The 24,631-nt window shown below is 48.6% G+C and overlaps 1 protein-coding gene across 1 annotated transcript in view; it reads left to right on the top strand.

Annotated features, from left to right (window-relative positions):
* The window catches only part of LOC120390560, an 81,080-nt gene that overhangs the window by 36,242 nt on the left and 20,207 nt on the right, over positions 1 to 24,631 (top strand). The gene's annotated exons all lie outside the window — the stretch shown is intronic.

Below are 24,631 nucleotides of genomic sequence, written 5' to 3'. Positions count from 1 at the left end.
CCCCAGCCGGTGTCAATGGGCCGTGACACCACTGGAGTCAATGGGGCCAGATCCCAGCTGGTGTCGATCAGCAGCGCGTTAATTCTCGCAGGCCTTTGATTTAAATCCCTCCTGGCGTTTGTCCCAATGAGACGTCAAAACAGTTACAGTAAGTTTCACGGTCGGGGTGTCTGCCCCCGCGACACCGTGGCCGAGATCGGAGCAAGGCTGGCACAGGAATGACCTCAGCTTTTCTCGTAAATCTCTCAAGTTTAGCAACATTTCTCCCGGCCACAAGATGATCCAGGCACCAGATGAGGGATTGAGCCGGCCACCTAATTAGGTCGCAGCATTTCAAAGGGGGAAAATGACCTCTTTATTGTTTTCCATCACCGCACTCATTACACATGAGCCCCAAACGGGCAACAATCGATCGATCCTAATTGCCCATCATCCCAGAATTTGAACATAACCGTGATGAGTGAGGCACACACACACCCCCACCCCCTTCTGGGGCCCATTTCTCTCTCTTCCCAAACTCACCTTGATCAATTTCACCCTGGGAATTCTAAATAGGGATTCGTATTATCTAGATAAGCAGCCAAGCCTTATTGTTTTCAATGCTGCTAAGACGTCGGGCTGAGTGAATATCATGTGGCAAGGAGTTCCGCAAGTTAATGGCACGTTGGCTGGAAAAAGCATCGGGTTAGCTCTATGTTAAACAGGCAAGATTGGGGCTACAGTTCTTCAAAGTGGGGTATTTTGATTCTGGTCAAGCGCTAAATGGGGACTCTTTACTCAGTCTCAATTATCAAGCTAGTGATTTCACTAGTCTTTTGCACAGGAGAGGTTCTCTGACATGCTGCCAGTTCCCACCGACATTCGGAGGCCCCCCCGCCCCGCAAAACCCCGCCCTAAAAGAGACCGTTCGTAGCAGAGACAAAGGATTTCATTTTTGGCTGGGTTGGGGGGGGGCGTCATGCTGTACCTATCTTGAGTCACTCCGCTGTGTCTGACACTCTGACTTTGGAAACACTTATGGGCCAGATCCCAGCTGGCGTCAATCGTCCGCCGCTCTGCTGGAATGAACGGGGCCATAGCTCTGTCCCCCTTTCAGGAGTCGGCTTTGTCTTACCTCCCACCACGTTTCCCCTCGTTTATTGAAATGTAAACGTATTAAATTATTTTGTTTGTTTCTTGTGTTTGCCAGAAGCAAATGAACTAATTCAATTAATAAACATACGGTACCTTTTGCCTGTGACGTTTTAAAATGCAGTGTAGCAAAGTGTTTTCAGTTATTTGATTCTACGGGTCTTATACCTCAAGTAATCACTTTCGATGAAGAGGTTTATCTATTTTATTGTCTTTGGGAACGGAAGTTTTCATTTTATTTCTTAAAGTCAGTTGTTTGTTTCATTAATTAGTTAAACAGGATTATTTTGATTGGCCTGAGAAAAGGAAATGCTTTGAATATTTTTGGAAAGAAATGAAATGAAATGTAATTGTGGTGGAGTAGGGGCTGTCTATGTGGGGGATGGGAAAACCAGGGAGGATTTTAGGTGAGATGCAGGTATTCAGACTGTAACATGAGCTAGGCCTGGGGGAGGGGAGGGGACACCTCTGCCCAGGAGCTAGACAAAAGGAAAGGAGCTGAGTGGAGAGGGTCGGTCAGTCTTCGGCTTGGGAGCTGGGTGGTGGGTTTTCAGGGGATCCTAGCAGGGGATCCAAGCACCCTGAACCCCCCGAGAAAGGTCCTGGCTCTGGCCACGAGCTCTGCTGTATCCTGTGTTCCTGTTGTTCAATAAACCTTCTGTTTTACTGGCTGGCTGAGAGTCACTGTGAGTCCCAGGAAGAGGGGTGCAGGGCCTGACTCCCCTACACTCCGTGACAACTGGTGGCAGAGGTGGGATCTACTGCACCCCGTGGACGGCGCTTCCTGCAGTAAGTGACTGGGGAGCAGTAAAACGAAGGGGCGATTCACCCCTGGGAGAGTGTGGCCAGAGAGCAGCACTTTGCAGTAACAGGGTCCCCCGGGGGATCGCAGCGAGCGGTCCCAGGGGCAGAGGAGGCTGCAGCTCGACCCTGGCAGAGAGGTGGTGACCTCAAGGACTGGCACACTAGGGGTCCCCCTGGAACCCGTGGGGAGCGGCGAGCACCCCGGCCTGCGAGTGGCCAGCAGGAAGATGTATGCCACGCAGCGCAAGTGTGACCTGGTGGGGCTGTGCCAGCGGAGGGGGCTGCACTGTGGGAAGCTCACCAAGGCCCAGCTGATTGCCCAGCTGGAGGACGCAGATCGTGTGAATGAACCGATCCCTGTGTCTGAGGGAAGCAGCCGGGCAGAGGCAGCGCAGGCACCAGTGTCTGTCCCCGCTGGCAGTGGTCAGCCGGCCGCTGAGGGTTTCCCGAGACCTCCCACCCCTAAGCCTAGGGGGAGGGGGAGGAGGAGCCCAGCGGCTACGGAGGGCACCGTGACCCCCCTGGCCGGCAGGGGAACGGCCCGGCGAAGCTCACCCCCCAGCCGGGGATCGTCCCGGCGACGCTCGGCATCCGTGGAGCGCAGGCGGCTGGACTGGGAGAGAGAGATGAAACTGAGAGAGCTGGAGGAGCGTAAGGAACAGAGGGAACGTGAGGAGACACAAAGCCAGCGTGAGCGGGAGGAGAAGGAAAACCAGCGTAAACATGAGGAGAACCAGCACCAGCAGGAGCGGGAGGAGAAGGAGAAGCAACGTAAACACGAGATGGACCTGGCCCAGCTGAACAACAGTAAGGCCCCGGCTGCGGGGAGTGAGGGGGGACCCAAGCCTACAAAGAGCTTTGATAAGAGCTTCCTGGCCCGGCATAAGGAGGGGGAGGACATAGACACCTTCCTGTCGGCCTTTGAGAATGCCTGCGAACTGCGCCAGGTGGACCCTGCAGACAGGATCCCGTTTCTCACCCCCTTACTGGACTCCACCGCCGTGGAGGTGTACAGCCGAATGAGAGGGGCGGAGGCGGGGGACTACAACCTGTTCAAAGAGGCCCTGCTCCGCGAGTTTGGGCTGACCCCGGAGAGGTACTGGAAGAGGTTCCGGAGTCAACATAAGACCCGGGAGTTCACATACCTGCAACTGGTCAACCGGGCGCAGGGGTACGCCCGCAAGTGGACGGCTGGGGCCCAAACTAGAGAGGACCTGCTTGACCTATTCATACTGGAGCACCTGTATGAGCAGTGCCCGTCGGACCTGAGGCTGTGGTTGATGGACCAGAAGCCAGAGAACCCGCAGCATGCAGGCCAGCTGGCCGACCAATATGTGGACAGTCGGGCAGGGGATGGCAGAGAGGAGTCTCGAGGGAACAGGCCTGCCTCAACGCAGAGAGAGAGTCACCATGGGACCTCCCAGCAGGGGCCTATGGAGAACCCCCACCAAAGGGGAACATCCAGTGTCAGGTCCATCCGACCCACTCGAGGGGACCCACAGGACATGAGCTGCTATCACTGTGGCCAACGAGGCCACATACGGGCCCAATGCCCCAAGCTCAGGGACAGACCGAGCAGACCCAACCCGCAGAGGGTTGACTGGGTAAAGACCCAATCGGATGAGGGGCAGCGTTCGCAGGAAAGGGGGGCTGGCAGTGTTCCACCTGGGAAGGAGGGAGGAGAGCCCCAGGTCAGCTCCTCTGGGGGGCTGGATGCTCCGGACCCAGGGTTTTTGGTCTACAGGGTGGGCATGGGGCTGCCCCTCCGGAACCAGTGCCTTGTTCCCCTGGAGGTAGATGGGAGGAAGGTCACTGGGTACTGGGACACAGGCGCAGAGGTGACGCTGGCCCGGCCCGAGGTGGTGGCCCCAGATCGGATGGTGCCTGATACCTATCTGACCCTGATGGGCGTGAGCGGGACCCCATTCAAAGTGCCTGTGGCAAGGGTGCACCTGAAGTGGGGGGTCAAGGAGGGCCCCAAGGATGTGGGGGTACATCCCCATTTGCCCACAGAGGTGTTAATGGGGGGGACCTCGAGGCCTGGCCAGGCAATGCCCGGGGTGCCCTGGTCGTGACCCGTAATCAGAGTCGGCGCAGGGCACTGCGCCCTGACAGCGGGGAAGGTGCTCTGCCCGAGGCTCAGGACCCTGACCTGGGGGGGAGGGAACGCCCAGAGACACGACCCAGAGAGGCTGCGACCTCAGTCCCAGCCGGTGGGAGAGAGCAACTCCCCAGCCCTGTCCCAGCTGCGGAGTTCCAGGCCGAGGTGCAGAAGGATCCCTCCTTGCGGAAGCTCAGGTACCGGGCAGACCTCAGTGCAGCACAGACCATGAGGGAGGTTGCAAGGAGAGGTTCCTGTGGGAGAAGGGGTTCCTGTACCGAGAATGGGCTCCCCCCGGGGAAGTGGAGTCATGGGGGATCAGGAAGCAGCTGGTGGTTCCCCAGAAGTTTCGCCCCAAGCTCCTGTACCTGGCCCATGACATCCCCCTCGCCGGGCACCAGGGAATCTGGCCCACCAGGCAGAGGCTGCTACACAACTTTTACTGGCCTGGGGTCTTTACCCATGTCCGACAGTACTGCCAGTCCTGTGACCCCTGCCAGCGGGTGGGGAAGGCCCGGGACAAGGGGAAAGCAGCTCTGAGGCCTTTGCCCATCATAGAAGAACCTTTCCAGAAGGTGGCCATGGACATGGTGGGACTGCTCAGCAAGGCGACCCGGTCAGGGAAGAAACACATCCTGGTGGTGGTAGATTTCGCCACTCGATACCCCGAGGCAGTGGCCTTGTCCTCTACTGAAGCAGACACCGTGGCGGATGCGCTGCTGACCATTTTCAGCCAGGTGGGGTTCCCCAAGGAAGTCTTAACGGACCAGGGGTCTAACTTTATGTCGAAACTGCTCCAGTCCCTGTGGAAGAAATGTGGGGTCCGACCCAGCTGGGCCTCAGCGTATCACCCCCAGACCAACGGGCTGGTGGAGAGGTTCAACGGGACGCTAAAGATGATGCTAAAAACATTCATGCACCAGCACCCACAGGACTGGGACAAGTACTTACCTCACCTGCTGTTTGCATACAGGGAGGTACCCCAGGAATCAACTGGGTTCTCACCTTTCGAACTGTTGTATGGAAGGCGGGTAAGGGGGCCCCTGGACCTGATGAGAGACGAATGGGAGGGGAAGGCCGCTCCCGATGGAGAGTCGGTGGTGGAGTATGTCCTGACCTTCCGGGAAAGACTTGCCAAGCTCATGGGCCTGGCCAGGGAGAATCTGGCCCGAGCCCAGAGGAAGCAGAAGGTCTGGTACGACCTCACGGCGCGGGCCCGCGCCTTCGCCACCGGGGACCAAGTGATGGTTCTCATCCCCGTGAGGAAAAACAAACTCCAGGCTGCCTGGGAAGGGCCCTTCAAGGTTGTCCAGCAACTAAATGAGGTAAACTATGTGGTGGAGCTGTCGAACTGGGCGCACCACCACTGGGTGTACCATGTGAATATGATGAAGCCATACGATGACCGGGGGAATATGGTGTTGGCCGTGTGTGGGCATTGGGACGAGCTGGGGGATGACCCTTTAGTGGCTCTATTCCCAGGGACAAAGGCTGGTTCCCCCCTGGAGGCGATTCCCCTCTCTGATCGGCTAACCCTGGCCCAGCAGACTGAGATCAGAGGGGTACTGCTCCTATACCGACAGCTGTTTTCCAACCAGCCTGGGCGCACTAATTTGACGGTCCACCGGGTGGAGACTGGGTCACACCTCCCTATAAGATGCTCCCCTTTTCGGGTCCCAGGACTTAGAAAGGGAGGTCAGGGACATGCTGGCCTTGGGGGTGATCCAGCCGTCCGCCAGCCCCTGGGCCTCCCCAGTGGTGCTGGTCCCCAAGAAGGACGGGTCGCTCCGGTTCTGTGTAGACTATCGAAAGCTCAATGCCATCACCGTATCTGATGCCTACCCCATGCCAAGGCCTGACGAGCTCCTGGACAAGCTGGGAGGCGCTCGGTACCTCACCACCATGGATCTTACAAAAGGCTACTGGCAAGTGCCGCTGGATGCAGATGCCAGGCTGAAATCGGCCTTCATCACCCCCCTGGGGCTCTATGAGTTTCTGACCCTGCCCTTCGGCCTCAAGGGGGCGCCGTCCACCTTCCAGCGCCTGGTGGATCAGCTACTGAGGGGGATGGAGAGTTTTGCTGTGGCGTATATTGACGACATCTGCGTCTTCAGCCAGACCTGGGAGGACCACGTGTCCCAGGTTAGACGAGTGCTGGACCGACTCCGGGAGGCGGGGTTAACCGTAAAGGCGGAGAAGTGCAAGGTGGGGATGGCGAAAGTATCTTACCTGGGCCATCGGGTGGGGAGCGGCTGCCTAAAGCCGGAACCAGCCAAGGTGGAGGTGATCAGAGACTGGCCCGCTCCCCAGACCAAAAAGCAGGTCCAGGCCTTTATCGGGATGGCGGGGTATTATCGAAGGTTCGTGCCCCACTTTAGCGCCATAGCCGCCCCCATCACTGAGCTGTGCAAGAAGGGGAAGCCAGACAAGGTGGTCTGGACCGAGCAGTGCCAGGAGGCTCTCCGGGTGCTGAAGGAGGCTCTGCTCAGAGGCCCAGTTCTGGCAAACCCAGATTTTGACAAGCCCTTTCTGGTGTTCACCGATGCCTCAGACACGGGCCTGGGGGCGGTGTTGATGCAGGAGGATGAAAAGGGGGAGAGACACCCCATCGTGTACCTGAGCAAGAAGTTGCTACCCCGGGAGCAGAACTACGCGGCCATCGAGAAGGAATGCCTGGCCATGGTGTGGGCCCTGAAGAAACTGGAGCCATATCTCTTTGGGCGCCACTTCACCGTGTACACCGACCACTCTCCCCTGATCTGGCTGCACCAGATGAAAGGAGCCAACGCCAAGCTCCTGAGGTGGAGCCTGCTCCTGCAGGACTATGACATGGACGTGGTCCACGTGAAGGGAAGTGCCAACCTGATAGCGGACGAGCTGTCCCGGAGAGGGGGCGCCGAACTTCCCCGGGTCACTGGGCAAAGTGACCCCGCTCAGTTCAGTCTCGGAGGGGGAAGAGGTGTGGTGGAGTAGGGGCTGTCTATGTGGGGGATGGGAGAGCAGGGAGGATTTTAGGTGAGAGGCAGGTATTCAGACTGTAACATGAGCTAGGCCTGGGGGAGGGGAGGTGACACCTTTGCCCAGGAGCTGGACAAAAGGAAAGGAGCTGAGTGGAGAGGGTGGGGTCAGTCTTCGGTTTGGGACCGGGGTGGTGGGTTTGCAGGGGAACCTAGGCTGGAATCCAGACACCCTGAACCCCCAGAGAGGCCAGAGTGAGGGGTCCTGGCTCTGAACACAAGCTCTGCTGTATCCTGTGTTCCTGTGTCCAATAAACCTTCTGTGTTACTGGCTGGCTGAGAGTCACTGTGAGTCCCAGGAAGAGGGGTGCAGGGCCGGACTCCCCCACACTCCGTGACAGTAATGTATTACATTATTTCAATAGTTTAATCGCTAACTAATTAGTGCAAGTAAATTGATTAAACCCAGGAGATCTTTTTAATCTATAGGCAGTGAAATTTGACATGATTTGAAAATACTAGAAAAATGCAATTGAAAAATAATCAGCATTTGTGACATTATTGATATAAATTGGGACCATATAGAACATGGGTTGCAACCAAGGACCTGTAGTGGCACCAAATCTTAGGTAAAGGGGGTCATATAAGGTGTCTAAGACCAGGTTATGGGTTGCTGGTTATGATTATGCTGTCTGTGTGCATGTATTATTTTTAGTTGAACTTATGAGTATTGACTCTATACTGTCTGTATTTCAAGTTGGTGATGTGCTTCTGGGTGATATCCCAGACAAGTTGGTGTCAGCTCTGCCTAGCCTGCTTGATGGCCCATTAAGGACCATCAGCTACACAATTGACCCACGGAGAGGAGGCAGACACGCCTTGTAACTCAGCAAAGTATGCAGGGACTGGCCCATGTGACTCCAGACTCCATTTTGCTGTAATTTTCCACAGTAAGAACAAAGAGATTCTTACACCTGGAAAAGCCTATATAAGGCTAATGCCTCATTTCCATCTTGTAGAGGGACTTTGCTACAAGCTGAAGCTCTACACAAGGGACTGATGACCCATCCCAGCGGGGGATGTACTCCAGAGACTTGATTTAAACCTGCAGTTTATGCCATCACTGCTACAAGCCTGAACTAAGAACTTTGCCATTACTGAATGTCATTGATTCCATTTAACCAATTCTAGCTCTCATCTCTACCTTTTTCCCTTTATGAATAAACCTTTAGATTCTAAAGGATTGGCAACAGCGTGATTTGTGGGTAATATTTGATGTGTATATTGACCTGGGTCTGGGGCTTGATTCTTTGGGATCGAGAGAACCTTTTTCTTTTATTGGGGTGTTGGTTTTCATAACCATTTATCCCCAGGACGAGTGCACTGGTGGTGATGCTGGGAGACTGGAGTGCCTAAGGAAATTGCTTCTGTGACTTGTGGTTAGCCAGTGGGGTGAAACCAAAGTCCTTTTTGTCTGGCTGGTTTGGTTTGCCTTAGGGGTGGAAAAACCCCAGCCTAGGGCTGTGACTGCCCTGTTTGAGCAATTGGTCCTGAATTAAAAAAAACAGGAGTACTTGTGGCACCTTAGAGACTAACAAATTTATTTCAGCATGAGCTTTCGTGAGCTAAAGCTCACTTCTTCGGATGCATAGAATGGAACACACAGACAGGAGACATTTATACATACAGAGAACATGAAAAGGTGGAAGTATGCATACCAACAGGCAGAGTCTAATCAATTGAGATGAGCTATCGTTAGCAGGAGGAAAAAAAACTTTTTGAAGCGATAATTAAGATGGCCCATAGAAGGTGTGAGGAGAACTTAACATAGGGAAATAGATTCAATTGGTGTAATGACCCAACCATTCCCAGTCTTTGTTTAAACCACAGTTAATTGTATCTAGTTTGCATATTAATTCAAGTTCAGCAGTTTCTCTTTGGAGTCTGTTTTTGAAGTTTTTTTGTTGCAAAATTGCCACCTTCAAGTCTGTCACTGAGTGGTTAGAGAGGTTGAAGTGTTCTCCCACTGGTTTTTGAATGTTATGATTCCTGATGTCAGATTTGTGTCCATTTATTCTTTTGCGTAGAGACTGTCCGGTTTGGCCAATGTACATGGCAGAGGGGCATTGCTGGCACACGATGGCATATATCACGTTGGTAGATGTGCAGGTGTATGAGCCCCTGATGGCGTGTCTGATGTGATTAGGTCCTGTGATGGTGTCACTTGAATGGATATGTGGACAGAGCTGGCATCGGGCTTTGTTGCAAGGATAGGTTCCTGGGTTAGTGTTTATGTTGTATGGTGTGCGGTTGCTGGTGAGTATTTGCTTCAGGTTGGGAGGCTGTCTATAAGCGAGGACTGGCCTGTCTCCCAAGATCTGTGAGAGTGAGGGATCATCTTTAAGGATAGGTTGTAAATCTTTGATGATGCGCTGGAGAGGTTTTAGTTGGGGGCTGTAGGTGATGGCTAGTGGTGTTCTGTTATTTTCTTTTTTAGGCCTGTCCTGTAGTAGGTGGCTTCTGGGTACTCTTCTGGCTCTGTCAATCTGTTTTTTCACTTCAGCAGGTGGGTATTGTAGGTTTAAGAATGCTTGATAGAGATCTTGTAGGTGTTTATCTCTGTCCGAGGGATTGGAGCAAATACGGTTGTATCTTAGAGCTTGGCTGTAGACAATGGATCGTGTGGTGTGTCCGGGATGGAAGCTGGAGGCATGTAAGTAAGTATAGCGGTCAGTGGGTTTCCGGTATAGGGTGGTATTTATGTGACCATCGTTTATTAGCACAGTAGTGTCTAGGAAATGGACCGCTTGTGTGGATTGGTCTAGGCTGAGGTTGATGGTGGGATGGAAATTGTTAAAATCTTGGTGGAATTTCTCGAGGGCTTCTTTTCCATGAGTCCAGATGATGAAGATGTCATCAATGTAGCGCAAGTAGAGTAGGGGTGTTAGGGAACGAGAGTTAAGGAAGCGTTGTTCTAAGTCAGCCATAAAGATGTTGGCATACTGAGGGGCCATGCGGGTACCCATAGCAGTGCCACTGACTTGAAGATATATATTGTCCCCAAATGTGAAATAGTTGTGGGTGAGGACAAAGTCACAAAGTTCAGCCACCAGGTTAGCCGTGATATTATCGGGGATACTGTTCCTGATGGCTTGTAGTCCATCTTTGTGTGGAATGTTAGTGTAGAGGGCTTCCACATCCATAGTGGCCAGAATGGTGTTTTCTGGAAGATCACTGATGGATTGTAGTTTCCTCAGGAAGTCAGTGGTGTCTCGAAGATAGCTGGGAGTGCTGGTGGCATAGGGCCTGAGGAGAGAGTCCACATAGCCAGACAATCCTGCTGTTAAAGTACCAATGCTTGAGATGATGGGGCGTCCAGGATTTCCAGGTTTATGGATCTTGGGTAGCAAATAGAATACACCTGGTCGGGGTTCCAGGCATGTGTCTGTATAGATCTGTTCCTGTGCTTTCTCAGGGAGTTTTTTGAGCAGATGGTGTAGTTTCTTTTGGTAATCATCAGTGGGATCAGAGGGTAATGGCTTGTAGAATGTGGAGTTAGAGAGTTGCCTGGCAGCCTCTTGTTCATATTCCGACCTATTCATGATGACGACAGCACCTCCTTTGTCAGCCTGTTTGTTTATGATGTTAGAGTTGTTCTTGAGGCTGTTGATGGCATTGTGTTCAGCACGGCTTAGGTTATGGGGCAAGTGATGTTGCTTTTCCACAATTTCAGCCCATGCACGGTGACGGAAGCAATCTATGTAGAAGTCTAGTCTGTTGTTTCGACCCTCTGGAGGAGTCCATGCAGAATCCTTTTTATTATAGCGGTGGTAGGAAGGATTCTGTGGGTTAGTATGTAGTTCAGAGGTGTGTTGGAAGTATTCTTTGAGTCGGAGACGGCGAAAGTAGGATTCTAGGTCACCGCAAAACTGTATCATATTCGTGGATCTGGAAGGACAAAAGGAGAGTCCCCGAGATAGGATAGATTCTTCTGCTGGGCTAAGAGAATAGCTGGAAAGATTAACAATATTGTTGGGTGGGTTAAGGGAGCTATTGTTGTGGCTCCTTGTGCCATGTAGCAGTTTAGACAGTTTAGTGTCCTTTTTCTTTTGTAGAGAAGCAAAGTTTTTGTTGTAAATGGCTTGTCTAGTTTTTGTAAAGTTTGTCCATGAGGAAGTTTGTGTAGAAGGTTGGTTTTTCATCAGAATATCTAGTTTAGAGAGTTCAGTCTTAATCTTCCCCTGTTTGCTGTATAGGATGTTGATCAGGTGGTTTCGCAGTTTCTTTGAGAGTGTGTGGCACAATCTGTCAGCATAGTCTGTGTGGTATGTAGATTGTAATGGATTTTTTACCTTTAGTCCTTTTGGTATGATGTTCATCTGTTTGCATTTGGAAAGGAAGATGATGTCAGTCTGTATCTGTACGAGTTTTTTCATGAAGTTGATGGATTTCCACTCCATACGGCTAAATGCAGTGCCTTGCATAATGACAGGTTTCAGAGTAGCAGCCGTGTTAGTCTGTATCCGCAAAAAAAACAGGAGTACTTGTGGCACCTTAAAGACTAACAAATTTATTTCAGCATGAGCTTTCGTGAGCTAAAGCTCACTTCTTCGGATGCATAGAGTGGAACACACAGACAGGAGATATTTATACATACAGAGAACGTGAAAAAGTGGAAGTATGCATACCAACAGACAGAGTCTAATCAATTGAGATGAGCTATCGTTAGCAGGAGGAAAAAAAACTTTTTGAAGTGATAATTAAGATGGCCCATAGAAGGTGTGAGGAGAACTTAACATAGGGAAATAGATTCAATTGGTGTAATGACCCAACCATTCCCAGTCTTTGTTTAAACCACAGTTAATTGTATCTAGTTTGCATATTAATTCAAGTTCAGCAGTTTCTCTTTGGAGTCTGTTTTTGAAGTTTTTTTGTTGCAAAATTGCCACCTTCAAGTCTGTCACTGAGTGGTTAGAGAGGTTGAAGTGTCTCCCACTGGTTTTTGAATGTTATGATTCCTGATGTCAGATTTGTGTCCATTTATTCTTTTGCGTAGAGACTGTCCGGTTTGGCCAATGTACATGGCAGAGGGGCATTGCTGGCACATGATGGCATATATCACGTTGGTAGATGTGCAGGTGTACGAGCCCCTGATGGCGTGTCTGATGTGATTAGGTCCTATGATGGTGTCACTTGAATGGATATGTGGACAGAGCTGGCATCGGGCTTTGTTGCAAGGATAGGTTCCTGGGTTAGTGTTTATGTTGTATGGTGTGCGGTTGCTGGTGAGTATTTGCTTCAGGTTGGGAGGCTGTCTGTAAGCGAGGACTGGCCTGTCTCCCAAGATCTGTGAGAGTGAGGGATCATCTTTAAGGATAGGTTGTAAATCAACTGCCTCGTCACAGTGGCATAGTCGTGCTAGGATCCACAGAACCAGGTCAATTAAGCTTTGGGTCAGAACCCCACGCTATCCAAATTTGAAATTTGAGATTGATAGTTTGGTGGGTTAAAAATCAGTGACCATTAGACAGAAAGCATCAGGAAACTGCAAGCCCTGATGGACAGTCTGCAGTTTGAACATGAGCAAAAACTGGCATAAATTCGAATGGAAGAGGGGCAAGCCTTGGCCCAGCTGGAGGAAGAGGCTGCTAAGAGAAAGAAAGAAGCTGCTAAGAGAGAAGAAAGAGCTCGGAAGGGGCGTCTGGAGCTGCTGGCTGCTGAGGAGAAAACTCGACAGATGCAACAAGAAACTGCTAGACTCCAGCTCCAAGTCAAGAAAGCAAGGGAAGAACAGCAGAAATTGTATCCTCTTGAAAGTCCAGTTTGTAACTGTCAGGCCTAAATAAAATGTAACCCAAAGCCAGTTGTGTCAACCTGAACAAAGTCAAGCTAACTGCCTAACAGAGGTTTATGGGTAATTCATAAGTGGAAAGTCCCAGGGAGTTGCAGGTCTGTCTCTCACAAAGTTAAGCAACCATCAGATAAGAAAGGGACTGTATTCCTAGCATGGTACCAAACGTACTGAGGTAGAAACAATTCGTTTAAAGAACTCATAAGAAGCCAAGATTCCAAACTTCCAGACTCCCTGTGCAGTACTCCCTGTTTCTGTTCTATGTCTATTCCTAACAATTACATTTCAGATTGATTAGTGATTGTTAAGGTATCATAAATCATGTAAAACATTTAATCTTGTAGAACATTAAAAAAGAATGTATGGTAACAGTTTCTAGTTTCAAAAGAAGGGGGGTGGCTACTTAACTAGGTAATTGCAATTAGGATGATGCGACGGAGCTGTCTATATAAACCTAGGTAATTTTGCAAAGAAGCTAGCTGGTTCTCTTTGGAGACGAGCTCGCTCCCTATTGTCGTGTGCACTCTTCAATAAAGAGCATTATGTTTGAACTTTGCTGGTGTTGCCTGTCTCTCATGGTCAGACAACGAACTTTGCCGTTTGGGGTACCAGAGTCCCCAACAACTTTTGGCGACTCTGCCGGGACTCGTCTGACTCTCCAGCGGGGGGATCGGACACTGAGGCAACGCAGCGCGCATCTTCTGGTTTAGAAGAGCTTTGCCTGGTGATCTGATCTCTGCGTTGGCGATAAGGCGAGTTCTGTGAACCAGCTGAAGCTCGTAGATATCCAGCAACATCCACCTACCCGTTGAGTAGGATCCAGGTTGCCTGGGTTTGAGTCCCAGTCCAGGTTTGCGCAGGATCCAAGTTGTCGGGGTTAGAGTCCCCAGCCTGGGTTTGATTCCCAGTCCAGGTGTTCAAGTCCCCTGGAGAGGTAAGTGAGCACTCGATGCAGGGAGGTGGGGGTTAGAGTCCCTTTACCTTGACGCGAGATAGAAGGGTTAGAGTCCTTTCGTCAAGATGGGACAATTTGGCAGTAAATGCCCGGGGGACGCCCTGTTGTCTCTGATACTTAGAGATTGGAAGGAAATTTCTGGGACTACTGGTTTAGCTAAATCCAAGATGAAAAATTTGTGTCAAATACAATGGCCCTCCTTTTCTGCTCATTTGTCCCCGACTAAGGATTGGCCAAGCTGCAGACAGGATGAATTCCCTGCGGGATATTCTAGTTGATCTTAGACCAGGACAAATGGATTATTTATTTGTGTGGTATAATTATAAGCCAAAAGAAGGATGTACCGCTTTTGAGGCAGTTTGTTTAGAAGATTCCATTTAAAAAACCCTACCTTATGCTCCAATAGTTCAATCGGAAGGAGAGGAGGATAGGTATATTCCCTTGAATGTTCCTTTGCGGCGAAGTCCTAGAGGAGGGGTAGATGTTTTGGAAGGGGAAATTCCTGAGGATAAACCAGAATTTCAAGCTCCTTTGCGAGCTTATCCTGTACCTCAGACTAGCGGATCGCCTACGATGGTGCTCACGCATACGCCATTTACAATGGCAGATTTATTAAATTGGCAATGATCTATGCCCCGCCTTCGGGATAATCCTGAAGAGGTGGGAAGAATGTTTACAACCATTTTTTCTATTCACGTACCAACCTGGGCAGATGTGAACCAATTACTAGATACCCTTCTAACTGAAGATGCGCGTCAAAGAGTTAAGGAAAAAGCGGTGGCATTTTATGGGATGACTCACAATGAAGCACTGCCCACAGCTGATCCTAACTGGGATCCGAATAAGGACGGGGATAAGGAAAAATTGAGTCAATATCGACAGGCTGTGGAGTAAGGTTACTGCATGTGTGCAGTTCCCTAATGAGCACCCCTCCGAGTTCTGCACTCGATTAACGAAGAAGGTTAGAAAACACAGTAATTTGGATATAGAATCAGAATCTGGACAAGAAATGATTAAGCTGGTATATATGGCACAGTGCACAGAGGACGTTGCAAAAAGGTTTAGGGAACATTGATGTTATGCAAGGCAAAAGCTTATCCGAAGTAGTTAGTATTGCTACCCGTGTTTACAATGGGAGAGAAGAATTAAAAGAAAAGGAAAGAAAGAAGGAAAAACAAAAGGATCTAAAGGCTCAGGTGTCACTGTTGGCAGTGGTTATGTTGGGAGGCAGAGGAAGGGGCCGAGGCTGGAGTCACGGCTTTAGGGGTGGACGAGGGGGTGGATTTGGTAGGGGGCGCGGACAAGGTGGAAATGTGAGTTCCAGGAATACTGGATGCTATCAGTGTGGTGAAGAAGGACATTGGCAGAGAGAATGTCCCCTCAGACTAAAAGCTGATTGTAAACCTGTAGTGGGTCAGTTCTCTGTGGATCATGAACGAAGGGAGGCGCCGCTCCCCTGGGGTCCTGAAGTTTATGAAGCCGGAATGGTACCGTTTAAGTGTGACACACGATTTCCCTAAAATTAGGGCAAAAGACTTTTGAATTACTAGTAGATACGGGGGCCACTCATTCGGCTATACCTAAGGGAGCGGCACCACAAAGCAGAATTGAAAAATGTGTAATAGGAGTTACTGGAAAACCTGAACGACATTTCATGACTAATGAGTGTATGGCTACGCTGGGTCCTATCTCAGTTCAGCATTCCTTTCTGCTAATGCATGGTCCGGTGAATTTATTAGGAAGGGATTTCTTGTGTAAACTACATGCTCAAATCTTGTGTACACCCGCAAGCATCTCCCTCCGATTCCCGGTGGAGAAAGCTTATCTGTTAATGCAGTTCACTGACCGTAATTGTGAAATGCTTCCCCTCCGAGTCCAGAATGAAGTTAACCCTAGAGTGTGGGGAGGAAAGCATGATGTGGGGTTGGTGGAATCTGCTTTACCTCTAAATCCAGTGATAAAGGCGGACATGCCTCCTCCGGCTCAAAGACAATATCCCCTTAAACTCGAGGCTATACACGGACCTGAGCCCCTTGTGCAGAATTTTAAGAACAAAGGAATTTTGGTGCCGTGTATTTCTCCATGTAACACCCCCATTCTGGCTGTAAAAAAAACCACAGCTTGGCTCTGATGGAAAACCTGTATATAGAATGGTGCAGGATTTGAGACTTATTAACCAGGATGTGATTCCTGAACATCCTGTGGTGCCAAACCCAAGTACTATTTTAGCAATGGTACCGCCTGAAGCAGAGTGGTTTACTTGCATGGACCTGACAAACGCCTTTTTCTCTGTGCCGGTGGCCCCAGAAAAACAGTATCTTTTTGCATTTACTTGGGGGGTTCCGGGTACAGCAGGAAAAGGGTATGAGAGGTTTTCCCCGGGACAACTCACTTGGACTAGAACGCCTCACGGCTACGTGGAAGCCCTGGGTGTATTTGCTAGAGTTTTAGCAGAGAATCTAAAAGATGTTCAGCTGCCAGCTGCCTCTACCCTAGTGACTTATGTTGACGATATTTTGGTGGCTTCAAAAACTCAAGAAGACAATGAAGTTGACTCTGTCTATTTACTCAATCAGTTGGCAGTGAAAGGACGTAAGGTCAGTCCCACAAAGTTACAATGGGCCCGACAGGAGGTAAAGTACCTTGGGTACACTCGGGGCCCCGGAATCCGTAGCCTGGACACAAAACGAACTGACGCTATTGTTAACATTCCTTTTCCTACCACTAAGCGAGGCATGCGGGGTTTTATTGGCAAGAGTGGATTTTGTTGTCCTTGGATTATTTCGGCTGGTGAATGGCTGAAGCCTTTACATGAACTAACTAAGGAAGAGACCAAAGAGCCCCTACACCCAAACCCTGAGCAGCTAAATGCTTTTAAAGCACTAAAAGAATCTCTCATTCGAGCTCCCGCGTTAGGGCTACCCAATTACAATAAGGCTTTTGATTTGTACGTGCATGAAGTAAAGGGGGTGGCCTCGGGAGTACTAACCCAGTCATTTGGAAATGCTCCGCGGCCAGTGGCATACCTTTCAGGACATTGGATCCAGTGGCTAAGGGACACCCTGGCTGCCTTAGGAATGTGGCAGCGGCTGCATTATTAGTGAAGAAGGCTCAAGAGATTGTTTTGGGACATCCTTTAACAGTGCACACTCCCCATGCAGCGGCTAGTTTGTTGGATTCACAGCAGCATCAACATTTAACCAATCAAAGGTTGTCAAGGTATGAAGTGACTCTACTAATGACCCCCGGCGTTACTCTAAGGACGTGTGCAACTTTAAATCCAGCTTCCCTGCTACCTCCTGAAAATGGACAGGGAACGGTGCATGATTGTTTGCAGGTTTTGGATCAGGTCTCTACTCCGTGACCTGATTTGACGGATGTTCCTTTAATTGATCCGGAGTTAGAGTTGTTTGCAGATGGTTCTGCCTTTGTAAGAAATGGTGTTCGACACTCTGGATATGCGGTTACAGATGGTCATACAGTATTGATAGGAAAACCTTTGTCACCAGGGACAAGCGCCCAGTCAGCTGAATTACAGGCTTTAACTGCCGCCTGTTTATACGCCAGAGGAAAAAGGGTTAATATTTATACTGACTCTAAATATGCTTTTGGGGTGTGTCGTGCTACCGGAGCTATTTGGAAGGAGAGAGGATTCATTACTTCCTCAGGCTCACAAATTGCTCATGGAAAAAAAAATAGCTGAATTGTTGCAAGCTATTCAAGCCCCTAAAGAGATTGCAGTTATTCACTGCCGGGCTCACACCAAACAAACTGATCCTGTATCAGCAGGAAATCGGCTTGCAGATGAGGCTGCTAAGGCAGCTGCCCTACAAAATACACAGTTGACTGTGAGTTCTCCGCTTTTAACCTGGCAACAGCGAGCCTCGGAGAGTGAAAAAAGACTTTGGGAAAAGTGGGGAGCTAAGCCTAACTCAACCGGACTTTGGGAATATAATGGTCGTTATGTGTTGCCTAAAAGTCATCAGGGTGAAGTAGTGCGACAAATTCATAGTAACACACATTTGGGGGCAAATAAGATGGCCCTAATTGTTCTGAGACAATTTGTTTCTCCTGGACTTTATGAGGTAGCTAGAAGAATAGTGGAGAGGTGTGCCCTGTGTCAACAATGTAATCCGAGGGGTGTAAGTAAACAGGCACCGCCGGGGGGGCGCAAGTGGGCACACAGACCTATGCAGCACCTACAGATTGATTTCACTGATTTACCTCCCTCCGAAGGGAAACGGCATTTGTTGGTTATAGTCGACCAGCTAACGGGATGGGTGGAAGCCTATCCTACAGCCCGAGCTACTGCAACCACAGTATGCAAAATATTGCTTAATGAAGTGATCCCACGATTTGGCCCTCCTGAAGTAATAGATTCTGATCAAGGCACTCATTTCACGGCAAAGATTTGTAAAGAACTTACTGAAGCCGTGGGAACAAAATGGGCTTTTCATGCTCCATGGCACCCCCAGAGTTCGGGCCAGGTGGAGCGTATGAATGGAATTGTGCCAAGAGCTCCAGCTGACATGGACAAAGGTTCTGCCTCTTGCACGCTACACTATCCGAACATCTCCTAATGCTAGAACCAAATTGGCTCCCTATGAACTTTTGTTTGGACACGTGCCTCCAACTTTTGCCCCTTTGATATCAATTCCTAGTGACTCCGACATGACAGCTGAAACAGAGAACTATGTACAGGGATTACAGCGCCATTTAGTAACATTGCAACAGTACTCTGCACATTCCCAATCCTGACCACTGTGGGAAGCTGTTCATTCTTTTTTGCCAGGTGATTCTGTGTGGGTAAAAGCATATAAGAAGACCCCACTCCAACCACAGTGGCTGGGACCCTTCGAGATCCTTCTGGTGAGCCCGACCACACCAGAGTCAAGAGGAGCACCGCTCGGGAACCTGACCTGGAAAAAGGTTCCCCTGAAGTAGACGACGTCGGACTTCGCGGGTGCCGCGCACGTTCACCCCACCGTGAACCGGGTGAACCAGAAGCAGACGACAGCAGTGCCCCAGATGAATGGACTGTTACCCCTGTGGGCGACCTGAAGCTTCGACTGCAACTGAAGGAACCGTAACTCGGTTGTGTCTTTTCCCAAAAGGACAGCCCAACCTATTAGCATGGGGTTTTCTGTTTTTATTTTGTTTATTATTTGTTGTTCTTCTTTTTTGGGGTTTTGGCAAGTTGAAACTTTAGTATCTTATAGTTCTAATACCTTTATTCGCCTTGCCCATGAAATGAAGGCTCGAATGCCAGCTTTGCGGAATACCTCGTGTTGGGTGTGTTCACTCATGCCTGCAGATAGTCAAAAGGGTCTCCCCATGGTTCCTATTCCCCTTAGTGCTATGAATATAACCTGGACTCCATCATGGAAGGATGTCTCAGGAAATTTAAACATTACTTGGGCTGACACTGGTATTTCCAAAGATAGGTACCTGATAGTTTGGAAAAGAGTTGGCTAGTGGTGTATTTTAAGAAATGGAAAGGTAGCACTAGGAAATAGTGAGTGCAAAGCTTACTATAATGGCACTCGTTATGGGTCCAAGTGAGGTCCTGACATATCTCTTGTGGACGGGGTAAGGTCTTGCTCCTCTGCATGGTATAGTTTTTCTGGAAATAAATGTAGTATGCATGGTCAGCACCGTTTTTTGTATGAAGGACAAAAGCAAATAGAAACTATTGTTTCTTCCTGCACACTCCAGTATAATTTCTCAAATCATGCTTTATGTTTATGTGCTACAAATTCTTCTACAGATATTACTCATTCTTCTTCAACTGGATTTTCCTTTCTCCCAGCCTGGACTGGAAGATACAGGTGGTTAGCAAAAACTCTCCCCACCCTTTTCGGAGTATACTAGGTATGCGGTAACAAGGCATATCTAGCCCTCCCTCCATCATGGAGTGGATCCTGTTACTTGGCTTGGTTAGAACCCCCTATGGTTTATCACGCGCATTTACCCACGGGAAAAATCCGAAATGTAAGGGGGGCGGAGAAGGATGTTAAAGAATCTCGTCCCCTTACTTGGCGGGCCCTAACTGACTGGACGGGTGCCTGTGCAGGGTTTGTATTTGCTTGTGGAGGAACCACTTGGCGAATCGGGGAGGGAGTCATGAGACTCCAAGGGGTCTTAGAAATAATGGCCAATGACACTGCCACAGCCTTGGTAGGTTTGGCAACTGAACAAAAGAAACTGAGACAACTGGTTCTCCAAAATCGCTTGGCACTGGACATCTTGCTGGCCTCACAAGGAGGAACATGTGCTTTAACTGGACAAGAGTGTTGTGTTTATGTCCCTGATATGTACAATGCCACATGGGAGAGAGCGGATCACATCGTGCAAGTGGCAAAGGACCATGGAAGGGAGCGAAGTGAGTCTTGGTGGAGTAACCTGTTTAATTGGTTCCCAAACATAGGAGGATGGCTCCACAACTTGCTCCGCAGTGCAGTTGTAATAATTTGTGGCCTGCTGGTCCTATATGTTATGATCCGAGGTGGCTGCTGGATGGGCACTCGACTCTGCCCTAAGCAGTAGTTTTGTTGTCCCAAGAGTCCCGTTACGGTCCTCTAGGGACAAAGAGGGGATATTGTTAGGCCTAAATAAAATGTAACCCAAAGCCAGTTGTGTCAACCTGAACAAAGTCAAGCTAACTGCCTAACAGAGGTTTATGGGTAATTTGTAAGTGGAAAGTCCCAGGGAGTTGCAGGTCTGTCTCTCACAAAGTTAAGCAACCATGAGATAAGAAAGGGACTGTATTCCTAGCATGGTACCAAACGTACTGAGGTAGAAACAATTCGTTTAAAGAACTCATAAGAAGCCAAGATTCCAAACTTCCAGACTCCCTGTGCAGTACTCCCTGTTTCTGTTCTATGTCTATTCCTAACAATTACATTTCAGATTGATTAGTGATTGTTAAGGTATCATAAATCATGTAAAACATTTAATCTTGTAGAACATTAAAAAAGAATGTATGGTAACAGTTTCTAGTTTCAAAAGAAGGGGGTGGTTACTTAACTAGGTAATTGCAATTAGGATGATGCGACGGAGCTGTCTATATAAACCTAGGTAATTTTGCAAAGAAGCTAGCTGGTTCTCTTTGGAGACGAGCTCGCTCTCTATTGTCGTGTGCACTCTTCAATAAAGAGCATTATGTTTGAACTTTGCTGGTGTTGCCTGTCTCTCATGGTCAGACAACGAACTTTGCCGTTTGGGGTACCAGAGTCCCCAACAACTTGGGGGTGTCTGGAGCTGCTGGCTGCTGAGGAGAAAACTCGACAGATGCAACAAGAAACTGCTAGACTCCAGCTCCAAGTCAAAAAAGCAAGGGAAGAACAGCAGAAATTGTATCCTCTTGAAAGTCCAGTTTGTAACAATGTTGGTATGTTGTATAATTCTGAGCAGTTGTCTGGGGGTAACCAAATGTACCCCAACAATGCCACCTTTTATGTCAATGCTGTTACTGTGGGTTCAGTAGGGGGTGGCCCCATAAATTGTGCCAGTGCTATGGATGGGAGTGGTAATGGAAAATTCATAGAGAGTGTAAAAGTCAATAGGGCAAATTATGGCTTCTAACATCACTCTTGTTAAAGCAGATCTAGTCAAAGAGGAAGATTATTTACCAAATCAGAGTGTGAATGTTGTGATCCTCTGTGAGTTTACGGTCCATGTGCCTTTAGCCAGAATCCACCTTGAGTGGAATGGGGCTCAGCATGAAGTGATAGCTGGCGTCAGGAAGTTATTGCCTAAAGATCTTTTAATTGGGGAAAATGTTAAAGCTTTGTTCAGTTCAGGTAGCCAGTCACAGGAGAGGAATGATCTTAAACCTGTGTCTATTGTGAGCAATGATTTGCCTGAGGTGAGTTGCTCCAAAGGTTTGTCTGTGTCAAAAAGCAGTGTGTCCGGGAATGAAGTTTCTGAATCCTGTGGCACCTTATAGACTAACAAACGTTTTGCAGCATGAGCTTTCGTGGGTGAATACCCACTTCTTCGGATGCAAGAAGAAGTGGGTATTCACCTTGCATCCGAAGAAGTGGGTATTCACCCACGAAAGCTCATGCTGCAAAACGTTTGTTAGTCTATAAGGTGCCACAGGATTCTTTGTTGCTTTTACAGATCCAGACTAACACGGCTACCCCTCTGATAAGTTTCTGAATGTCTGTCTAATGTCTCAGAAGGAAGTCTGAAGTTAGATCAAGAGCAGAAAGATCTCATTGGTGAGGAAAATGTTTCTCAGGAGCAGTTTAAAGTAGATGGTCAGGTTAAAGCCCTAACTGAGGAAGGAAAGGGTAAATTTGTAATGGGTAATGGATTGTTGGCTAGTGCAGCTTGTAAAAGTGAACCTGAAATGGGTAACTGTGATTTGCTGGAAGTAGCTCAGTGTAGTGAAAAAAGCAGCAGCTTATCTCTTGGGAGTGGCAATGTGCCTGGTAGGGAAAGTTTGAAGGAGCCTAGGCAGCCTTGTGAGCTGATGGCTTTGTCTAATCAGCAGTTTGGGAAGACAGGGATAGTGGAAGATGAGTGACCCTGTCCCTGTCCCTTACCTGTGTCTGTCAGGGGTATTGACTTGCCTATGGAGGAAGTTACCCCCATCTCCAAGCAGTTGTCTGTGAACAGCCCTGTGTGCTGGGACAAGGGAAATGAGATCCCAAGCTGTGTGTCTGGTAAAGGAGAATGTGTCTCCGGCTCTTCTGTGTCTGTGGAGCAGACAGAAGGTGCCTTTCAGCCTGTGATGGTTGAGGGTGATTCAGTTGTCTCGAAGTTGGTTGTAAATACAGCTAAAGCCCAGGAAGGGAATGGTCCTAAGTTTGTGTCTGCTGGGGAGAATGGCACTGTGACTAGGTTGCATCCAGTTAGTGTCTTAGCAAAATCCCAGAGAACAGACAATTCTGGTGCTTGTAGTTTGCCAGTTGCTAATGTGTGGTTGGAAAAGGGTGCAGCAACTCTGTCTGATCAGGGTGATACCCCAGCCAGGGCACAAGGAGGGCAGGAAGGTGATTTAATTGTGTTACCTACTGACAGTTTGACAACTTGTAGCAAGAAGGAAAAGATTCCTGAACTTGTTCATGGCCAAGGGCAGGAGAATGCTTCTAACTTGTTCTCTAGAAAGTCTGTAAGTTTGCCTGAAAGGGGATTGTGTAGAAATCTGCCTAATGGCAGATTGCTAATGTTGTTATTGCTAATGGTAATGTTTGTTACTAATGTGTTGCATTACCAAGAAATGTAAAAATGTGCAATGTGCCTAATCTTGTGGAAAATCCCTTAAACATGTTGAGAGTAATGCATGAAGACATACTTTATGTTAAAAGGCCGTGTTATACTAATGTTTCACTGTTAATGCCTGTAGACAATCTTGGAACTTTTCATAGAAGAAAAGACACTCCAGACCTAACGTGCTGTATAAAAAGGGAAACTAAGGCACACTACCAAATTGATTTTATGGCTAAATGCCAAGATTCCTGTACTATAAACATTAATATCGATCTTAACTTGATGTTAATTGGGTTCCAAACATTTGCCAAAATTTGTATGGATAAAGTAGCTCTGTTCTTTAGCTCTTGGCAAGATCACATGGAATATACAGGAACCCTGCTGCAAAAGCAGATCCAATCCGCTGTTGTTCAAACCAGGTTTTACCTTAAGTTTGTTAAGAGATTCAATCATGTTATTGAACATGACTTTGATAAACCATTTCTGTTATACACTGATACGGCCTCTAGCCCAACACTAGCTGTAGTGAGACAGACCCAAGGAGGGGGAGCTCTTGGGATGCAGTCAGTGATGTTTTGTCATCCCTTCCTGCATCAATTTTGCGTTGGGGTGTGACGTTATTGATATAAATTGGGACCATATAGAACATGGGTTGCATCCAAGGTCCTGTAGTAGCACCAAATCTTGGGTAAAGGGGGTCATATAAGGTGTCTAGGACCAGGTTATGGGTTGCTGGTTATGACTATGCTGTCTGTGTGCATGTATTATTTTTAGTTGAAGTTATGAGTATTGGCTCTATACTGTCTGTATTTCAAGTTGGTGATGTGCTTCTGGGAAACATCCCAGACAAGTTGGTGTTAGCCCTGCCTAGCCTGCTTGATGGCCCATTAAAGGGCCATCGGCTACACAATTGACCCATGGAGAGAAGGCAGACACGCCTTGTGACTCAGCAAAGTATGCAGGGACTGGCCCATGTGACTCCAGACTCCATTTTGCTGTAATTTTCCACAGTGAGGACAAAGAGGTTCTTACACCTGGAAAAGTCTATATAAGGCTGATGCATCATCTCCATCTTGTCTCCAATCCTGCTTCTGACCTCTGGAGGGACTTTGCTACAAACTGAAGCTCTGCACAAAGGACTGAATGACCCATCCCAGCGGGGGATGTTCTCCAGAGACTTGATTTGAACCTGCAGTTTATGCCATCACTGCTGCAAGCCTGAACTAAGAACTTTGCCATCACTGTATGTAATTGATTCCATTTAACCAATTCTAGCTCTCACCTCTACCTTTTTCCCTTTATGAATAAACCTTTAGATTTTAGATTCTAAGGGATTGGCAACAGCGTGATTTGTGGGTAATATTTGATGTGTATATTGACCTGGGTCTGGATCTTGATTCTTTGGGATCGAGAGAACCTTTTTCTTTTATTGGGGTGTTGGTTTTCATAACCATTCATCCCCAGGACGAGTGCACTGGTGGTGATACTGGGAGACTGGAGTGTCTAAGGAAATTGCTTGTGTGACTTGTGGTTAGCCAGTGGGGTGAGACCAAAGTCCTCTTTGTCCGGCTGGTTTGGTTTGCCTTAGGGGTGGAAAAACCCCAGCCTAGGGC

Source organism: Mauremys reevesii, linkage group 24 (genome assembly GCF_016161935.1).
Source record: "Mauremys reevesii isolate NIE-2019 linkage group 24, ASM1616193v1, whole genome shotgun sequence".
Classification (NCBI taxonomy): Eukaryota; Metazoa; Chordata; order Testudines; family Geoemydidae; genus Mauremys; species Mauremys reevesii.
This window is presented reverse-complemented; position numbering and strand designations above follow the sequence as displayed.